Source organism: Carassius auratus, chromosome 6 (assembly GCF_003368295.1).
Source record: "Carassius auratus strain Wakin chromosome 6, ASM336829v1, whole genome shotgun sequence".
Lineage (NCBI taxonomy): Eukaryota > Metazoa > Chordata > Actinopteri > Cypriniformes > Cyprinidae > Carassius > Carassius auratus.
The window spans coordinates 14,938,834-14,952,011 of NC_039248.1; the positions used below are offsets into that span (position 1 = coordinate 14,938,834).

At 34.9% G+C, this 13,178-nt stretch overlaps 1 long non-coding RNA gene across 2 annotated transcripts; it reads right to left on the reverse strand.

The window, feature by feature from the left end:
- Positions 1-161: 161 nt before the first annotated feature.
- LOC113098044 (uncharacterized) lies at positions 162-11,246 on the reverse strand. Of its 2 annotated transcripts, XR_003288949.1 has the most exons (6): positions 10,930-11,246; positions 10,671-10,708; positions 9,964-10,118; positions 2,541-2,583; positions 1,361-1,664; positions 162-1,235 (listed from the first exon to the last, which is right to left on the reverse strand). It is a non-coding gene; the product is annotated as an uncharacterized LOC113098044 (long non-coding RNA). The 2 variants fall into 2 exon arrangements; XR_003288948.1 differs by lacking the exon at positions 2,541-2,583.
- Positions 11,247-13,178: the final 1,932 nt, after the last annotated feature.

The window sequence follows — 13,178 nt, forward strand, 5'->3', positions numbered from 1 at the left end:
AACGAGCTCACAACAGACCCTGAAGAGAAGACAATGCTGAATAAAATTGTAGTTTTTCTTATTGTTGGACCAAAATGTATTTTCAATGCTTCAACAAATTCTACCTGAGCCTCTGATGTCACATGAATTACATTGATGATGTTTTTATTACCTTTCTGGACATGGACTTTATACCGTACATACATTTTCAATGGAGGGACAGAAAGCTCTCGGACTAAATCTAAAGGAGGAGTGAGGAGGAGGTGTTCTCAGCTTCCTCTGAAGAGAGGGAGAGACGGTTTAAGGAAAGTAAACTTCAGAATTCCATCACACACACATATATATATATATAGGGGTCAAATTAATTTGTTCTTAATTTATTTCTTTTTTACCCAACAAGCATTAGGAATACTGATAAACAAGGCACATGTATTTTAACTTATTGCCTTCTCAGCCATTAAACTCATTTAACTGATAAACAAGGCACATGTATATTTTAACTTATAGCCTTCTCAGACATTAAACTAATTTTTACTTATTTTCTCTTTTTTACCCAACAAGCATTAGGAATACTGATAAACAAGGCACATGTATTTTAACTTATTGCCTTCTCAGTCATTAAACTCATTTTCTCTTCTTTTTTTTACCCAAAAAGCATTAGGAATACTGATAAACAATGCAAATGTATTTTTCCTTATTGCATTCACAATCTATGGCAAATTTGTGTTAAGGAAGACAAGCATATTAAGTTTGTCTGGTTTCAAACTGGAGCAAAACACTGTCTTAATGTTCCCTGAAGAACTGAAAAGTCTTTCTGATGCAACACTGGTGGCGGGAATGCAAAGGATCTTCTGTGCCAGTTTTGCCAACCTTGGAAACTCCTCCTCATTATCCTTCCACCACTGAAGTGGGTCTTTTTCGACAGCAATAGTGGGCAAGGATGTGTAAACAGAAACTTCTTGAAATGCTAGTGTAGATTTCACCATGTCTGCTGATTGGTTTTTCTCCTGTTTTTTCATTGTTATTATTTTAAGAATACCAGACAAGCCTTTTGGGGCCTCAGGGACAGAGACACTGGTCCCCTCATCTTCACATTCTCCTCTGGAAGAAGACTCCTGTGAGAGAATAGAAGTGCTACCTTCATTTTGCAGAAGACTCCTGCATGACCTGTTGCTCTAGCTGTCCTTTGATTGAATCTGCCTCTTCCACGAAGTTCAACTTGAAGCAGGGGTCAAGTACACAGGCCATGTTAATCACTATAAAATAACCAAAGAGAATATTAATTATTAAAGGAGCTCATAAAACACAATCATTCATGATGAGTAATAATGATATAAGAATAAGGTGAGGCTGGAGAAATGTGTGGCACTGGCCTACTCACCAATAGCCATATCAGAATCCTCATACAGCTCTTTTAAGTTCTTGCAGATAGCATGTTTCATGTTCCTCACCAGGCTGCTGTCATCATCCTTTTCTGCCAGGATGGATTCAGTCAGATGCTGAAGGACAGGCCTCAGGGATGAGATTGTGATGCATTTCTCTGAGATTTATCCAAGATTCTGAGTGGCTTCAGCACCCTACATGTGTCCTCAGGTGTAGAGATGTATGACCCTCTTAGCACAAGATGCCTGGTATTTCTGTCAGCCATGAGAGTTGCTGTCACCGCAGCATGTTGTTCAACAAATCTGCAAAAATTATATTATATTAATTAAGTTAAGTTATAAACAAATTCCTAATCTACACAACAGGCTTGCTGAGAAGCATCCAGCAGATGTATGTGTGCGCATGTGTGTCTGTGAGTGGGAAAAGTACTAACTGTTACTACAAGTGAGTTAGTAAAAGGAATGCATTTCTTTATATGTTGTTTTCATTCACATTTGTTTTGTTTTCATGCACCCTGTACCTTTTAACTTATGCTGAGTTGACACTGACAGAATAATTAACTGAACAGGGTATTGCCATGCACTAGAAATGCATACATAACTAGAAATCATGTCATATGTAGACCCCCATCTGATGACAACATCTTGTATCAAGGTATGTTGAGGAAGATTAAGTTCTGCTTGCTTTTTCACCAGCTCTCTCCTTCTCTTCCATGAGTGGTTATATCCTTGGACGACACTCCTGCAAGCCTGAAAGTCTCTTTAATGTTTACTCTGGTGTTGTCATCAGGTAAAAATGCAGTCTCTAGACATGCAGCTTTCATTTCCCATGCTGCTGTGATCAAATGAACTGTTAAGCCCATATAGGGGTGTCCAGTATTACTGGTCCAGAGATCAGTTGTAAATGCAAATTGGTTTGCTTCAGCTAAAGAGTTGGCAATGTCATCCTTTAATTTTATGTACATGTTAGGGATTTATTTTTCAGAAAAGTGTTGTCTTTTTGGGAGTTTGTATTTTGGAGCAACTGTTTTTATCAGAGCATTAAATCCTGGCCTCTCTACCATTCTAAAGGGCATCATGTCCTTTGCAATAAAGTAGGCTAGTGACTTAGTGATGGCCGTGTCTTTACATCCACTAGCAATGTCTGTGTTTTTTTTTTCTCAAAAATCGTCAGCTGACCTGAAACTATGTCTCTGGCTTTCTGTGGCTTTTTTGGAGCTCCCTATGAAATAACAAGAGAGAAAAACTGTCAGGTTCAACAGTATGAAATAATATTAACATCAACACTGATATTTTAACCTGTTAACTGCAAAACGTTACCCATACTTTTACAATCTTTTATTACATGGCTTGCTTGAATTCCAATGTAGAATGCGGTCTGTTATTTATTGATAACAGACCATTGCCATGAAAAACAGAGCTTGCTATGGATTCGGTTCTGCTCAAGATGCAGCCTGTCGGGTTTGTATTCGCTATAACAACCGCCTCGCTATATACATTATCCCTTACTTATGATACATACAAAAAATAAAACGTGCAAATACAACACACATACACACGAATAAGACGAGTAAAGAAAACGAGGTAACATTACTTAAGAACATTACTCTTCTTCTTGTTTGATAGGTGTGTCAGCTGGTGCAATACTGCCACCAGAGAGGTTAAACAGGTACTGCGCTGGAGTATTTACGCGTCATGTTATCATACGAGTCCTATTCATTTTAAAGACTGTGGTTATTTCCAATAACGGTATATTGTCAAACTCTAAATTAACACGATGTCGATATTTCATGATTTAAATATCACGATTATTGTGAATACCGGTATATTGCGACACCCCTAATATATATATATATATATATATATATATATATATATATATATATATATATATATATATATATATATATATATATATATATATTAGGGCTGTCAAATTATTAAAATTTTTAATCAAATTAATCAGAATTTTCAGTGGATTAATCATGATTAATCACTATTTGCAACTACACCTGAATCCTAACCATTTTTTTTCTGAAATGCATACCAAAAGATAAATAACAGGACACAGATACATAATTTTCATGTATTGATTCATCAATATGTGGTTCTTTTTTTCTGAATTTCAAAAGTTTAATATTTACTTAGCACTATATCAAACCATGCCATTTAACTACAGATAGTGTAAGAGTTTTAGGTGAACCAGTGGTTAAATATAGCCACATATCTATGAAATTATGCATAGAGAAACTCGAAAGAATGAACCCAGAAACACAAACATGCACCACAATCACATAAGCAGCACTCTGGGCACTATTGTTTTTGGGAGGTGTTCATTTGCTCTGCCACAATACTTTAGGATCGATATTTACACGTTCTGAAGGCTTCAAGTGCCAGTAAAACCAAGTAAAAATGCATATGCTTTTCCAAACAGCTGTAATTTTGAGTAACCCCAGAGTGCAGTCTGGACGATGGGGCGGGGCGACACTTCGAGGCGGAGCGACACTTCGAGGCGGAGCGACACGTGTCGCCCCGCCCATATTTGTTTTTCCCCGCCTTTGACATTTTGCTCCGAGCCAGCAGGGGGCAGTTTGCGTTGAAAGAAACAGAACGGTGGCAACTGCAGCAGCAGAGTAATAACGCTATTCCAAGTTGATTGTATGAGGTGAGTAAAAGTGGTTGTGTAAATATAATATGAAGTGCGATGTTCGATCATTTATTTATCCATGGTAAGTTCAATTTGAATAATTATTATTAATAATTGTAATAAATTGCTTATTTTATTGTTCTTTGTGGATTGTAACAGTACACTTTGTACATGGCTTTAGTTCTTAGGTTTGATTTTACAGAGGTATGCGATTACATTTGTCAAGTTATTTGAACAGACAGCTTCACTCCGCAAATGTATGTAGCTGTTTGAATGTTGCTACATGAAACATTACTCTGTACAATAACTAGCAATATACCTACCTCTTGACATTTGTTCTTTTAGAGCTTAACCACTGAGGAGAACTTCACCATTCACCATGTCTTCAGGCAGAGTCCAGCAAAGCAGGTTATTTGTGCACATACATTCATTAAGAACTAATAATTACATATGTGTGTACATGCAGAGGTATTTTAGTTATTACAGCTACATAGTTGTTCAGATGTGAAATTGGTATTATGTACAAGTACTATATTGGTCAGCACTGTGGATTATTTAATATATAGCTATCAGTTAACATCAGCATCAAAGACATTTAAAAACATTTCAGCTTAATTCATTTTCAGACAGCAGCGAGTTTTTTAAATAACTTCTGTTTGCGATCTTATATGGATTTTGTTCACCATATAAGACAGAAATATTTATATTCAATGTAAAAGATCTTCATGTGGATCATGCATACAAATATATACAAATATCTCACTGGATTATTACAATTAATGGCAAAATGAATGTGTGGACATGTAAACTAATATATCCTACTGACACACAACAGCAAAAGATATAAATAATTGTCTTAAAACTGTTTGTTTTTTTTCAATGTGAAAATACTAACATGCCTAATACTTCTGCACAGTACTGTATATATTAACATTTTATTAGTGTTATTATAAAAGAATGAGTATGCAGTTGTGACAACAATCTATAGAGTTTTTAATGAGAGTTTTAAAGCAAGGTTGTCTGTATTCAGTGTTTATATAATGTGTAATAACTTTTATATACATGTATAAATAAACCTATGTATGTTTTTGATTCAACAGCTTCCACTGGAAATCCTCAGGGAAGTTATTTTGTCGGCGGGTGACTCTGCATATTTGACACTTTCTCTGATTTGCAGATGGTTAAGGGATGTGCTCCGAAGTTTTTTGGAAAGCGGCACAGTTTGTCTGGCTAGACAGTAAGATTTGCCCGTTTAATGCTCATTCTCCAATTGAATTTTGTAGTAGAAGGCTGTTAAACTTTTTTTGTATTATTATTATTATCTTTCATGTATTTTGTCTTTACACTATAAGTTGTGGCCAACTGGAAGAATTGTTCTCCTGTCTCCTGACCGGAACGAGTTCAGACGGATGTACAGCATCAGGGAATGCGTGCAGTGCAGAGCCCTTTTCAAGTTTAACCCACCAGGGTACAGGGAAGAGGCCGGCGTGGTGATCTTCTGGGCTTTTGTTTACACAGGATTTTGTTCCAAGGACTGTTTTTTTTTTTTTTTTTTTTTTTTTTGCGGCATGAAACACATTAGTGTGTTAAGTTCATTGAAGGAAATAGAGAATGGACTGAGATCAACTGGTTTTGATGTATTAATTGATGTCATTTAAAGTTCAACTTTGCAGTGTATAATGTTTTAATAAAAAAGCTATGGAAAACACGTGCATGACAACAGGTTTCAGTCATTTACATCAGTCTATCATTCTTTAAGGTTTCTCATATTTGATGATAACATCATTTGCTATGCATTGCTCATAATGAATTCTTTATTAAGTTGTGACAGGATTGTGAGGATTAATGAGGTTTTCAGTAGTGCAGTTCAGAAAACAAATAACAGAAAGTAACAAGTGTTTTTGGGCAAGTTCTTTAGAACCTGTATAGTTCCTTCCTTGCAAAAAGTAACCATGGATTTATTGTAGTAAAAATATTTGTTGGCATATTAATTACTGTGAGCTGTAATTATAAAAACACCATAGTTTTACTATAGTTACTGTAGCAGAACCATGGTAAATTTTCGTAGGGGCCAAGGGAATGTTCAGAATATTATTGGTGACGTTCAGAGACTGGTGACAATTTGTTACACACACGACGCACATAAATATATATATATATATATATATATATATATATATATATATATATATATATATATATATATATATATAATTTGAATATATAAATCAAGGTACTCCATGACTATCTACATAACCATACTTCGCATAATATTGCCGTGTCATTTTCAAACCAGCGAGTAATGCAGAGGTAGCGTCTACAGCCATTGAGGGAGTAGACCATTTATTTATATTCTGTTCGTCGTAATCCAAAACTCTTTATACGGGATGTTGTGGAAAAGCAACAATAAATGCAAAAACACAACATTTATATTCACTTTTTAATTTATATTAAAAGTTTATTCATCTGAGTGTCTACTTCCGCATTCCAATCCTGCTATAGCGTCATAATTCTCTATACCAATAAGCTGTAAAATCGTCACTCATCTGTACACCAATAAGCTCATCTTAATCATAAACCAATAACCGTTGAGGTGGGCGGGGCGACACGTGTCGCTCCGCCCCAACGTGTCGCCCCGCCCCATCGTCCAGACTGCACTCTGGGATACTTGGTAATTTTCGCTGCATTGCATGTAGGCGTTCTGCGCATGCGCAGTGTGAAACACAGGACGCTATAACACAGTGATCCTCAAATCTGGCTCAAACCTTAAGCTTCTTCGGTGTTTTCGTCGCGGTGCTCGCCGCTGTTTTTTACTATCTTGAGAATTCAGAGATCGACGAGACTTTCCTAACCTGAATAATTTGTCACACTGCGCATGCGTGAAATGCGTTAAAAAATGTGACGCAATTAACAACAACCAACTAATTAACGCGCTATTTTTGACAGCCCTAATATATATATATATATATATATATATATATATATATATATATATATATATAATTATTATTATATATATTTTTTTTTTTTGTAGATGCTGAAAGCCAGAGACAAAATAACTTCATTCTTTTGAGACTGATGTGAGTTATTTTTTTGTTTCCTGCCTGTTGACTTCACATTTTGATGCATCAACAGTGTGATTACATGTTCATATTTTAACTATTGATGTCCCTTTTTTCTTTGCAGAACTCAAACAAACCTTGGAGTTAAGGACACAGAAGATTGCTTGTGTGAAGAGGAGGTAATTTTTTCAGCTTCTTTGGAAGAGAGTCCATTGAGAGTCTGGATAACCGGTATTTTCAAGCCTCATAAATACATAGTTATTGTAGAAGTAATCCATTCGATATTTATATATGATTAAATCTTAAATTATATGAAAGGGCACATGTTCAAAAGAAAATATTGGTCTCCCAGATTAGCAATGGAGGACAAAAAAATTAAATTTTTATTTGTGTTCCAAAAATTAGCAGAGTTTGTGTGGGTCTGTAACAACATGGGGAGAGTAAGTTATGACGATTTAAATTTTTTGGAGAACTAACCCTTTGAAGAGCAGCACATGAACATTTGTGAGGTATGTGAATTTCATGTCTTTTTTAATGTTTTGGTAAAGAAGTAGCTTTCTGAAAGCAATATTGTGACGAGTGGGGCAGGGCCGAGAGCCGTGGGAATGGAGTGAGGCTGGTGGAGTGATTGGAAATGAGCGACACCTGCTACACTCACCGGTCTCGAGTCCCACTGAGGAGATGGATATAAAAGAGGAGCGACGACAGTGAAGGATGAGAAAGGACCAGGCCTGGGCTTTTGTGTTTGGTTTTTGTTTTTGTTTGTGCGCGACAGTCATCCACGAGGGGCTGTCGCGCTGTTTTGTTTATTTTACTATTAAAGTTTTCATTTTGAATGTCCGCCGGTTCCCTCCTCCTCCTTCCTGTGATTTTTATGAAGTTTTTATACCATTACAAATATATTTATTCAAACAATATTACATACCCACTAGTGCTGCCATTTATAGCATTCTAGAGCGCTGAAGACAAAGACATTAAACAACCACACAAAGTGTTGAAATTATAAAACAGATTATTTACCTATCCTTATCTGAAAATGGATAGTATAATTAAATGTTTTCTTTTTTCAAATGTGTTTCTCTTTTTAGGCCACTGATGAAGAACCGGCGGTGACTGGGATGAATGCTTGTCAAAGAAGAGAATGTCCTTTCCCCTAAACTGATGCAGCAGTGATCTTAAAGGAGGATGCTACCCTGGATGATGTAAAAGATGTCACATACTCTGCATGACTACATCAGTTATGCTAAAGAGATCATGAAAATTGACAGTGATGCATGATCTGAATTCATGGACTATGAAACAAACTGTGTTTCATTTGTAAAAACAAAATGTTAAATGCTTGTTCTGTGTTGTTTAGTAGAAATGGAGTTTGCACATTGTAATTTATACACACATTCTTTCACACACATGCGTCTGTTAAATGTTATACTATCAATGTTAATGTTGTGGTTTATTTGTATGCTAGAATAGTTAGTAAAGAACTTGCACTTGTACACTAATTGTACTGTTGTTGTATAATAGTGTTTTTGTATATTTTAGCATAAATGGCTGCCCACTGCTCTGGGTGTGCGTTCATGGTTTGTGTGTTTTCATTGCTGTGTGTGTGCACTTCGGATGGGTTAAATGCAGAGCACGAATTCTGAGTATGGGTATACTTGGCTGATTGTCATGTCACTTTCATTTCATATGAAAAATGTACCAAAAAAATCTAATTTGATCTTAAAGTTACATTTAACAAATGTTCAATGCTTTATTTATCAACTTTTAAGCTGTTAATGCCATACTTTTCTGCATTTCTTCTTACATGCATGTTACTTTTTGCCTGTTTTTAATAAATATTTACCTTTTGATGGTTATTATATGTGTGTAAAAGTGATTTTAAAATGAATAGGATTTGCAGGTTTAATGCCTACCTTAATTTGGGTTAATTTTAGCCTAGCAATATAGTAATTTTAAACCATCAAAAAAGCAACCCAGCATGCTGCGTTAAACATAATAACCCCACCGTTTGGGTTGAAATAACCCAGCATTGGGTTCGTCCCCTTTTGACTCAGTGCTGGGTTGCCAAAATAACCCAAATTGGGTTGTGTTCCACCCAGCAGTTTTTAGAGTGTACAATGCCCTCCATAAGTATTCGAACAGTAAAGACAAAATTGCTCAGCTGTGGTGTCAAGAATAATAATATATTAAAATAATAATATGAGGCAGAAGTACAGCATGTCACATTTTAATCATTGACTTTTTCAACACAAAATGTTTTACCAACTAAGAAGTACAGCAAGTTTAAAGGAACAGTTAATGTAAATGTAAAAGTGTAAAAGCTAATATTTAATTGTGAATCCCTTGCAATCACCACATCACCAGACTCTTGGTTTCACACTTTGAAATACTTTTTTTAAATGCCAGGCCTTTAATACAGCCATTTTCAGCTGTTCTGTTTTGGGAAGTTTCTGTTTTTTTTTTTTTTTTTTAATGATAAGAGCAGAAACCCCGTTACATTTTAAAGGCATACAATATATCTTATTTACAACATTTATATAATGGTTGAGTAACACCATGAACACATCTTCCAAACCATGTTTTTTTTTTTTTTTTTTGTCCTGAATCAGTAACAGTACACCTGTGATGTTTTAAGTGTTTACTTATTTATATTATACTATTTGAGAGTGAGACACCAATTGCTGTGGAGTAGCTCCAGCTCCAATGTTCTTCCGCTAGATGCATACAGTTTTATTTATTACCCACTAGAGTGGCAAAAATTACAAAAGTGTACCTTTAAACATTTTTGGCACTAAATGGTTAGTTTACACAAAAATAAAAATTCTGTTATTTACTCACCCTCCGCACAGAATTCATAACCAGTGTGGTGAACAAAATGTGTAGCGATACATACCAAATCATCCGTTGTGGTTGTCTTCTTGTAGTTCTTTCCGTGCTGACAAGAATGTATCAAACTTATTTTCACAGAGAGTGGGACATGTTTTGTATCTTCCACTTTCCATAAACATCACGGTGTCACCTTCTGCTTTTTTGTGTCTGTCATCAGACCTGTTATGAGGAAAAATACAGTTAAAATAAAAAATGAAATAAAAACTGAAAATTATGGGCAGGCACAGCATGAATAAATACATTTATTGCTCACTGTTAGTTAATGCTTTAACTGTTATAAAATGAGACCTTATTGCAAAGTGTTACCCTCTACTACCTTTTATCTTCTTACAATGCAAATTTCTCTATATTGAGAATTATACTATATTTGTTGTAATGTGTTTTCCGAAGTAAATATATCTGAAACTAGACACTTTTCTTTTATCATGGAAAATAATGTTCACAAGATATTTCCATTATACAAAAACAAGTAAGGTTACATTATTTATCAAAGCAGTAAAACATGCAGTAAAAATATGGACTGTTAAACTGTTTAAGATGTGCCTGATGCACACATGTGACTTTCCAGTAGATGTTTACTCTTTCTTAAGAAGAAGAAACTATTCCTGTTATACACTGTTCCGATGTTGTACATATTTTGAAATTTGTTGGGAGCAGTCTGACAGAAACAAAGTTATAAAGTATTAAAGTATAAAGAGGTTCATTACTTACGTCTCTGTGATCTTTTTCTTCATATTCATTTAGTATAACTGTGGAAAGATACATATACAAAAACGTAAGTTAATTCATTCTTTAATTAATTAAGATAAAATTAACCATGGCTTATTATAGTAAGGGTGTACCAACAATAAGCAGAGTACCAACATTACTTCACGTTTTATATTTTTTGGTTGTTTATTTTTTTTAACGAAAATAGCTTACATGTAAGATAATAAAACATAATAGATATAAAATATAATATCTAAGTTACCTGTATGACAGTTTTGTGACTTGATCCTGGGATTGGAAATGCCCGTGCAAAAATAAACAGCATTCTGCACATGATCGGTGACTTCTTTACTTTTTTTTCTTTTTTGAAAGAGGGCGTTTTAACAAGACCTCAAGAAACGCCCATTTTACGTCGTGGTAATGAAACCCCTGGAATTTAGGCTCTGTCCACACGGCAACGCATTTCTGTGCAAATATATAGGATAGGCGTTTCGTCCACACGGATCAGGCGTTTTGGGAGAGTGAAACCTCAATTTTTCGGATCCCAGAGTGGATACATTTGAAAACGCCGCCTTTGCGTTTTCGTGTGGAAAACGAATGTTTTCTGAAACGATTACGTCATCAGCCCACGTCTCGGCTCTTGTCAGACACCTCCTCTACGTCACATAACAACAACAAAAACATGAACATACATTGAACGTTTATGATTTTATTAACTAACATTAACACCGATTAATAAATGTATTGTTCCATGTTCGTTTGTGTACCACGTGCAAAGTTTATGAGCATAGTCCATGTCATTTTCTCTTTTTAAGTGTTTCCCTGTGGCAGAATTACAGCGCCACATGCTGGTCTGGAATGTATATTACATCCCGGGTGTACTTGTGGATTCGTGTGGATACATATATTTCTTGAGACGATAAAAAAGATCGGATCGGGGTAAACTCCACCTCCGTGTGGACGGGGCCTAGTAAATGCCAATCTTTAGTCAGGCAGAGCTGTGAAAATGGCGTTGGTTGTGAGATACAGTTTTCTATTGATCAGTATCTGTTTAAGAAGCACCACAGGGGCAGATGCAAATGTTCAAGGTATGAATATGAATATTTTTTATGAATATATTTTCCTTTCCATTTCAACATATACAAATGTTACTTGCAGAATGTATGCTAGATTCTGCAGTGGAAAATATTTAGTTCCATTAGTTAAGAAAAGGCAATTAAACACAGTCATGAAAAGCTGTAAAGCTTTATTTGTGTTTTCATGTCCGTACATGTTTGCTACAAAGATAATTTAAGACGCACTATATAGCCTAAAACTTATCACTGTATTTAAGTGTATTTAACTAAAGTTTTTAAGGTCTCTTTTAAAAATTTTTAATATATATATATATATATTTTTTTTATTCAAACACAGTTACATCTTTAATTGGAGCTGTTGGTAATGAGATCATCATCCAGTGTGCTACTGATAAAACCCCTCAAGATGGAGTGTACATGTACAAACAAGATTTAGGAAGTAAAAATAAGCAGAATATCTTCTACTATTACAACGACAAACGTTTTATCGATAAAACATCAATGCTCAAAGGCAGAGTCCGTGTAGATGGAAATTTTCCCAACCTTAATGTCACCTTCTCAAATGTAAATACCACAGACATCGGGCTTTACTGGTGTGAATTTAATTTGGAAGAAAAATGTACAGTTAGCACGCTCACATGGTTATGGATAGGTAAGTGTGTCTTAAACTACTTGTAAATAATTTAATTATCAGGATGATGGTTTATTGTGGTCTGAGTGTAATGCAGTTATTGAGTATGTCAACTAATAGAAAATGTCTATTCAGATGGAGAGATTGAGAAGTACAGTATTATTATTTTTCATTAATACTGAATGAAAAACACCAGAGGATTGCACTAATTCTCTGGTCTTGATCTTCTGTTCTATCATGTAAAATTAGAGGACAAAAAAAACTACAACAAAGAAAAAGGAAAAAGAGATGATAATAAAAGGTGTCCAGAAGATCTTCATGTGAAGAATGCTCTCATTGTGTGTGCTGTCATGTTGCTACTGTGCATCATTGGTTATATCTTTGTGATTCAGAAGGTAAGTAGCCTATACATACACAGAAATCAGTGTGGATCACATAAAAGCACAAACCAAAAGCAAAAAATAAATTGTTGCTGTCTAATTATTTTACTGTTCCTAAACTATTACATTTATACACTATACAAAATGTTAAACTAACTTTCCAAACACTTATGTTTGTCAAAATAAGAAAAATAAATGCTCAGCATGAGTATACCGTATTTACATTTTTGCACTATACGAAATATAAAACTAACTTTCCAAACACGTCTGTTTGTCAAAATAAGAAAAATAAATGCTCAGCGTGAGTATACCTTTAGCATTAATTCTAAGAGTAAAAAATAAACTACTTATTTACTCTTATTTTTAAATAACGAACACATTTCAGTGAGTATATCTGTAGGAGTTATTGTCACAGTGTCTGGGT